General features: G+C 41.6%; 1 pseudogene; it reads left to right on the top strand.

Moving 5' to 3' along the window:
* Positions 1-6,493: 6,493 nt before the first annotated feature.
* LOC147433168 (uncharacterized) lies at positions 6,494-6,837 on the top strand (annotated as a pseudogene).
* The last annotated feature ends 425 nt before the right edge of the window (positions 6,838-7,262 follow it).

Genomic DNA, 7,262 nt, shown 5'->3' with positions numbered 1-7,262 from the left:
CATTGAGCGTAACTAAAAAGTGGTTTGGCATGACTTAAAAGTGAATTCAAACCACTTAACGGTGATGAACCGCCAATAAAAAATGGTGTGCACTGCTTGAATATGGTGGGCAACGATTAAAAAGTGGTGAGTAAGGACATGAAAGTTCTGGGGAAGTTCAGAACTAGCACTTAAAAAGTAGCTAGGAGGGACAAAATACTAGGCGACATACCAGCATTAGCACTAGATAGTAGTCCAATACAACTTGAAAGTGGAGGAGCTCTTGTGAAAAGTGTTTGATGACCACTTTCGAGTGGTGAGCGACTAGTTCAAAGTGGCCAGTCACCAATTAAAATCTAGCACTTAAAAAGTAGCTGGGAGGGACAAAATACTAGGCGACATACCAGCATCAGAACTAGATAGTGGTCCAACACAACTTGGAAGTGGAGGAGCTCTTGTGAAAAGTGCTTCATGACCACTTGAGAGTGGTGAGCAACTACTTCAAAGTGGGCAGTCACCACTTGAACGCGGATTCTGGTCACTTGAATGCGGTTTCTCGCCACTTGAAAGCGGGAACTTGCCACTTGATTGCAGTGACAAGGTTTTAGATACCACTTGAAAGTGGTGTCTTTCCACTTGGGAGTGGTGCCTCATCACTTGCATGGAGTGATGACTGACGTAGTGACTTAGCACATGAAAGTGGTGTCTCACCACTTGATGACCACTTGAAATTAGTGAGCAACTACTTCAAAGTGGGCAGTCACCACTTGAACGCTGATTCTAGTCACTTGAATGCCCTGCCTGGCCACTTGAAAGTGGGAGCTTGCCGCTTGATTGCAGTGACCAAGTTTAAGCTATCACTTGAAAGTGGTATCTCACCACTTGATGACCACTTGAGAATGGTGAGAAACTAGTTGAAAGTGGGCAGTCACCACTTGAACACGGATTCAAGTCATTGGAATGCGGTGTTCGGCCACTTGAAAGTGGTGTCTCACCACTTGGGAGTGGTGTCTCACCACTTGCATGGAGTGATGACTAACGTAGTACTTTGCACATGAAAGTGGTGCCTGACCACTTGAGAGTGGTGAGAAACTAGTTCAAAGTGGGCAGTCACCACTTTAACGTGTTTTCTTGTCACTTGAATGTGGTGTCTAACCACTTGAAAGTGGGAACTTTCCGCTTGATTGCAGTGATAAGGTTTTAGTTACTACTTGAAAGTGGTGTCACACCACTTGGGAGTGGTACCTCACCACTTGCATGGAGTGATGGACTGACGTAGTGACTTAGCACATGAAAGTGGCTTCTCACCACTTGAATGCAGTCAGACACCACGTGAAAGTGGTTTGTATACGTGTAAGTGTTGTGTCCACCGCTTCATTGTGGTGTGACAGCACTTGTAAGTGTTTACTAACAAAATGTGTTCAAACTCCACTTATATGGTTTTGGTTACCATCATAAGGTGGTGAGCACCATTTGTGCAGCAGCAGTAAAAAGTCTATGGCACTACTATAACTGTTGCGCCATGACTCAAAGCTGCTACATCACTTGGAAAAAGTGAGCTGCACCACCAAAAATGTTTGCATCTGTAACACCCCTACGAGTTTGTAAAACATGTATGTTAGCATTGGGTAAACAAGACTTTTTAGTGGGTGAACACCACTTTGTAGGGTTTATGGTGAAGCGTTGGTGCATTTCTAGTAAAAACTGTTTCTTAAACATTAAAACCTGCTGCAAAACATTAAAAACTCGTTCAAAGACACTAAAAAGTGGTGTGGAAACACAAGTAAAAGTGCTTCAAAAACATTTAGAACTATTGATCAAATTTTAGAAGTGGTTCAGATACAGTTAAAGACCAGTATAGTAATGTTTCACCACTTTTTAATGTTGCAGCACCACTAGAAAGTGGTGCAAAACACCAAAATAAGCTGTAGCACTAATAAAAAGAAGTATAGAAACATAATGTTATGGCAGTAATGAGTTGTAGCACCAATAAAAAGTGGTATAGAAACATAATGTTGTAGCAGGAATATGAGTTGTAGCACCAATAAAAAGTGCTAAAAAAATGTATCAATCACCTGAGGCTCCTCAAGAAGGTGGATTGGATGCTTTACATATGAATATCTAGCTAGTCTCTTACTGCAAACATCTTTCTTGTTGGGGGACACCCTCATCTCATCCGTCCAAAATTGAAAGACTATGTCTTTAACAGTTTGAGTGATGTGAGTTCTCCGTGCATCATCTCTATGACACGCAGATGCAGGGAACGAACCATCGGATTCACTTGACACTATTAAGTGATGTTTGGCTGAATATAAGTTTCTTTTGTGGATCTCCATAAGTTTGGCAGCTTGCGGTATGCTCATGTCAGTGTTTTGCTCCTTGCTTCCACCATTCACCAACATCATCATTGCCAATTTCTTCACAAAAAACTCGTCTGAAGATCTTGGGACCTTCACATGATTCAAAGTGTTGCGGATGTTTCGTAGCATAATTGCTTCCAACTCTTTGGATTTACTCTGCATAGTAAGGAAGCAAGGATGTTGAAGAAGTTCATCAAAGATTTCCTGCCTACCACTTGCATCCATTCCCATGGTTAATGTATCAAAGTGTTGTACCATAGATTGACATATCCTTCGTTTCTTTCTTTCATCCATCTCCCTTGTATTGCTTTCCGTCACAAAGTTGACCGTTGCCTGACGTTGCTTTCGTTTCTGAGCAGCCCAATATTCCCTCATTAATTTTGTGCGCTGAAGTTGAGCTTCTCTACTCAATGAAGATGAGCTGATAGACAGTTCTTCACTGTGCTCCATTGTTGCAGTACTTTCAAAGGATTTCTCTACAAGAAATACAATACAAATCATAAGTACACGCTATACTTTTAATTAATACATGACACTTCTTGCACTAATTAGCAAGATAATAACAAAGCATAATAAGTGTTTACATACCTCAAGAATCATCAAGTAGAAGAGGAAACTATAGAGATAGAGTTCGTGAGAGAGAGAGAAAGAGTGCTAAGAGAGAGAGAGATGAGCGCAAGCTCAGACACAAGAGGAGCCATGCTTAGAGAGAGAAAGAGAGAGAGAGAGGGGGCTGAGCAATACAGAAAGCTCAGCAAGAGCTCTGTGAGAGAGAGACAGAGAGGAGCTACATAGAGCTCCAAGAGAGATCTCACAGACAAAGAAATATCAGACACGTTGAAGCGGGAAAGAAGCGGCCCAACGTTCAGCAATAAATTACATTTAGTCTCATTAATTGTGGTACGTTACATTAGGAGACTTAATTGACGTACCTTAGGAGAGTGATATTCTTTTTGAGATTTGAAGCACTTTTAAAAACACCCACTTTTAAGCGCAAAAAAGCAATGTCCTTGACATTACTTTCCAGGCCACCTATACACGCTTTCACCCATTAACCATCCCAAGCCTCAGTCCCAAGGCCTCAAACACCTTAGAAGGTGGAGAGAGCTAGCGGGGAATGAGAGCAGGGAAGAGGAAGAAGAATTATCCATAGGAGAAAGAAATAGTTTCTCACTTATCATCACTCTTCTTACTTAGCATAGCATAATAGCATAGTAATGAAGATGAAGCTGATGGCAAGCTTAAGCATTGAAGCATGTGTAAGACAAGGGAAGATAGAGCCTGAGAGTCCACCACCCAACCACCCATTATATAGCAAAGCCCCTGGCCCTTTGCCCTAGTTGGACTCCCTTTCCACACTGCCTAGCCCAACCTTTCCCTTGTGTAGTCCGGCCTTGCTGGTGTCCTAACATTACTCCCCCCTTAAGAAGAGTTTTCGTCCTCGAAAACAAAAGTGGGGAACTTCTTCTTAAGAACACTAATGTTTTCCCAAGTGGCACCTTCCTTACGTCAGTCTTTCCACTTGATTAAGGCTTGTTGACATACGTGATGATGTGTACGCAACTCATGATAATCGAGAACACATCCAGGTTCATGCGGTAAGGTAGGAGGTTCAATGAAACCAAGAGTAACATCTTGATTTTCCACATTGGTGTCCATTTGCAACCATCTAGTGTGTAGACTCCATTTAGAACACACGTCAGCATGCTAAACGAGTTATCACGACAAAGATGTACCTGAAAGAGTACCGCTTTTCACTTTTTGTGAAAATAACTTGCTAACCTAACTCATTAGCCAAGTGTAAGTCCTTGAATTGTTCTCAAATTTCATCAGTAAACAACCCCACCCTAACAAATGTTCAAGGTTGAGAACCTGACTTATACATGAAGAGACTACCGAGTCGCAACATGTATTAACTGATAGTAAATAAACTCCAAGAAGAGCAATAAATGCTTATTAATTGGATTTCTTGGTGCTAACGTATGCACTTTGCATGTCCTTTAGACCAATATTACACTTTGTAATCTGCCTACCCCCTTGGATACTGACAGTACTGAGGTATGTTTCCCCCACGGTTTACAGACAGTCTACCCAGACGACTGGTAAACGGAGAATTACAATAGTATATAACATTGTCGAGGAATCAACAATGTTCTTAATAACCATCGTGGTTAACTTGAAAATTTTCCAAGCACCCAAACCGAGCCATGACCTCTATTAGTGATTAGTAGACCTAAAAGTAATCTCATAGAGATAGTGCACTTAGAGTGCAAAATGCTTCATAAGCAACAACTTGAGGAATATGCATGCCGTTCCAAATCAACGTTTGCTAAACACTAAGGCCCATAACACCTAGTGTGCATTCCTTTAGCAAGACGCAGATCCGAACCTATATATCCATGGTGATCCTTGTCAATACTCATGTCAAATGTGATGCACTTAGTACACATTAAAAAGGAATGTAAATAGTTTTGAAGAAACTAAATACTTTCAGTTGCAATCTTGTGCAAGCCTTGCTAAAACATCTGAACCATAATAGAAGGTGAAACATTGATCACTTCTAGGTAGAAACAATGAATTTTTTCATTAATAACTTAGAGCCTTGCTATATGTATAAACAACCATCTGTAATGTTGTTTAGCAGTACTTGTACCTGAACAATTTATTCTAAGTATCCGATAATTTTTGTCCATGAAATTGCTCGTGATACGTCGTGCAAAAAATGGTCTAGAAAACAAATGTGACCAGCACCTAGGGACTTTGTTGTGACACATATTTGAAATAGTGGGTGCCAGTGTCAATCCCAGAGACTCAAATTCGTCACATGTGGAATATGTCTCAACTAAGGATGTCTGAAAAAAGAACATACTACAAGTACAAGATGGACTTGTGTGTGGAGGTAACTCTAAACACTCAGTGCGAGCGACAAGAGTGAGAGGGACCCTCATTCATTGCTCCACACTGGCTAAACCGAACTCCTTAAGTCCCTAGACTATGTTGTATCCCATGTGACAACATGTGCCAAATTGAATCCTACAAGTAGATTAATAATAGCATAATGTACATTGGACATTACAGCCCAAAATACTTGTTTCGACATGCCCTTGGCATGGTCCTAGAGATTGACCTGAATGTTCACTTCTCGAAATTCTGCAGTATTTATATTCTCATCAAATGTTACTTGTGTGGCCAGGATGTAACCATCTACAGTCATAGCTCTCCCCAAAACAGCTTGTGAATCTTCAACATTTGTGATATACAGGTCCTGCCCCACAATGACCCCAACTAGGCAGCAAGTTGCCACGGTCACTAAGTGCTGATCTAAAGCAGTCGATTGCCTTATAAGATTTAAAAACCCTTGCTCAATGGCCAGAACAACATTTCAAAGGGCATTTTCAGACATGCCTCTATTTTCAGGTGTTGAAAATCCTTCAAACATAATACGACGAGCCAAAGGAGGCAACATATAGAGAACCTTTTTAAAGAATTTGGAGACAGCCAAAGGAGGCAAAATATCGATAGAGCATGGCGGATCACATCCACGTGCATATTTAACAACTACTTGTAAATACATACTTGACTCACTGAAGTCCATTATTTGGCTTTTGTACTTGATGCAGAGATGATCAAGCAACCTTAAAAGCATTTGCTTGCTGTTAAAAAAATAAATTGCTAATGAGACATTATCTCTCTCAACAACTAGCAGTAACTACCTCTCACCTGTTATCATCAGTGTGGTCCTCGACTATCTAGAAATCACCTCCTTTTCATCATTCTCGAATTTTGAGCTTCAGATTGTTTTGAATAGGTCCACATCTACCAGAGGCAAGAAAAATTGCAAAAGTATTATCAGTGCCACAAGATGGCTTGCATACGGCCACATGGTACATCTTTGAAGACGATTATGCGATCCCACTCATAGACCTAGTAAGTACATATTCGGGAATGTAGTAGACCTCTCCATCATCGATCACCACCAGAGCTTGGCGTTATCTCTTACACAAGATGGTTGTCTTCTCCCGTAGCGGCATCACCCCTATTAACATCGGCTCCTGTGTTGCTGAAATGTCCACCAACGCCATGAGCCACCTTGTCTACTCCTTGCCACTGAACTCGACAAAGGCGTTCAGGTTCTATTGCAGCTTGTCAAGGACATGGAGCAAGTGGCTTTCCCATTCCTCGGTGACCTCATTTCCTGGATGTCATGGCCTGACATACTTACAGAGCGGCGCATGCGTTATCTCCAGCATCGGATGGATGCTATTGTGACTAGCATCATTGCCGAGCGCAAGCAAGCCATGATGCAGGATAATACTCCCAAAGATGACCTTCTCCATGCCTTGCTCACCAAAGAAAGCGAGGGTTTCATCACCATGGATGAGGTCAAGAGCATCGTAATGGCGCTCTTTGCTCCCATTATCTCTGTGGACATGACAATGCATGCTACCTACAAGATATGACATCCATGATTGTGATTCAAGCTGTCACAATGAATTAAAACATCCCAAAGCATCCTTGCATCAGCCATGGTGAGCATATGCTACAATACATGCACTCCACATCAACAACTACATGTTCTTTCCTAAGGGAAAACAAAGGAAACGAAGGAAAAGCTAGGAGACAAGGGTACTCACACAATAGCAGTAATGTCAACCTTGCCAAAGATGGTACTAATGCAAAATCAAAAACACCTCATAACTTGTGGCTTGCTGACCTACGTCATGGGAGTCGGGAGATTCAAAGTGTAGGTCCTTTCTTTGCAGTCCGCCACACTACTCAATCTTTAATCCCACCACACTGCTTAAGCTTTAAGTTCTACAAGTTTTGCACTTCTCAATAAGTGCGTCCGATCGCTATTGCAAGCTCTAAGTTGAAGTTGAACTGTGTGAGACCAATGTCCTCCTATGCTCTGGGTTGAAGTTC

Source organism: Adiantum capillus-veneris, chromosome 20, assembly GCF_014529385.1.
Source record: "Adiantum capillus-veneris isolate H3 chromosome 20, ASM1452938v2, whole genome shotgun sequence".
Taxonomy (NCBI): domain Eukaryota; kingdom Viridiplantae; phylum Streptophyta; class Polypodiopsida; order Polypodiales; family Pteridaceae; genus Adiantum; species Adiantum capillus-veneris.
This window is presented reverse-complemented; position numbering and strand designations above follow the sequence as displayed.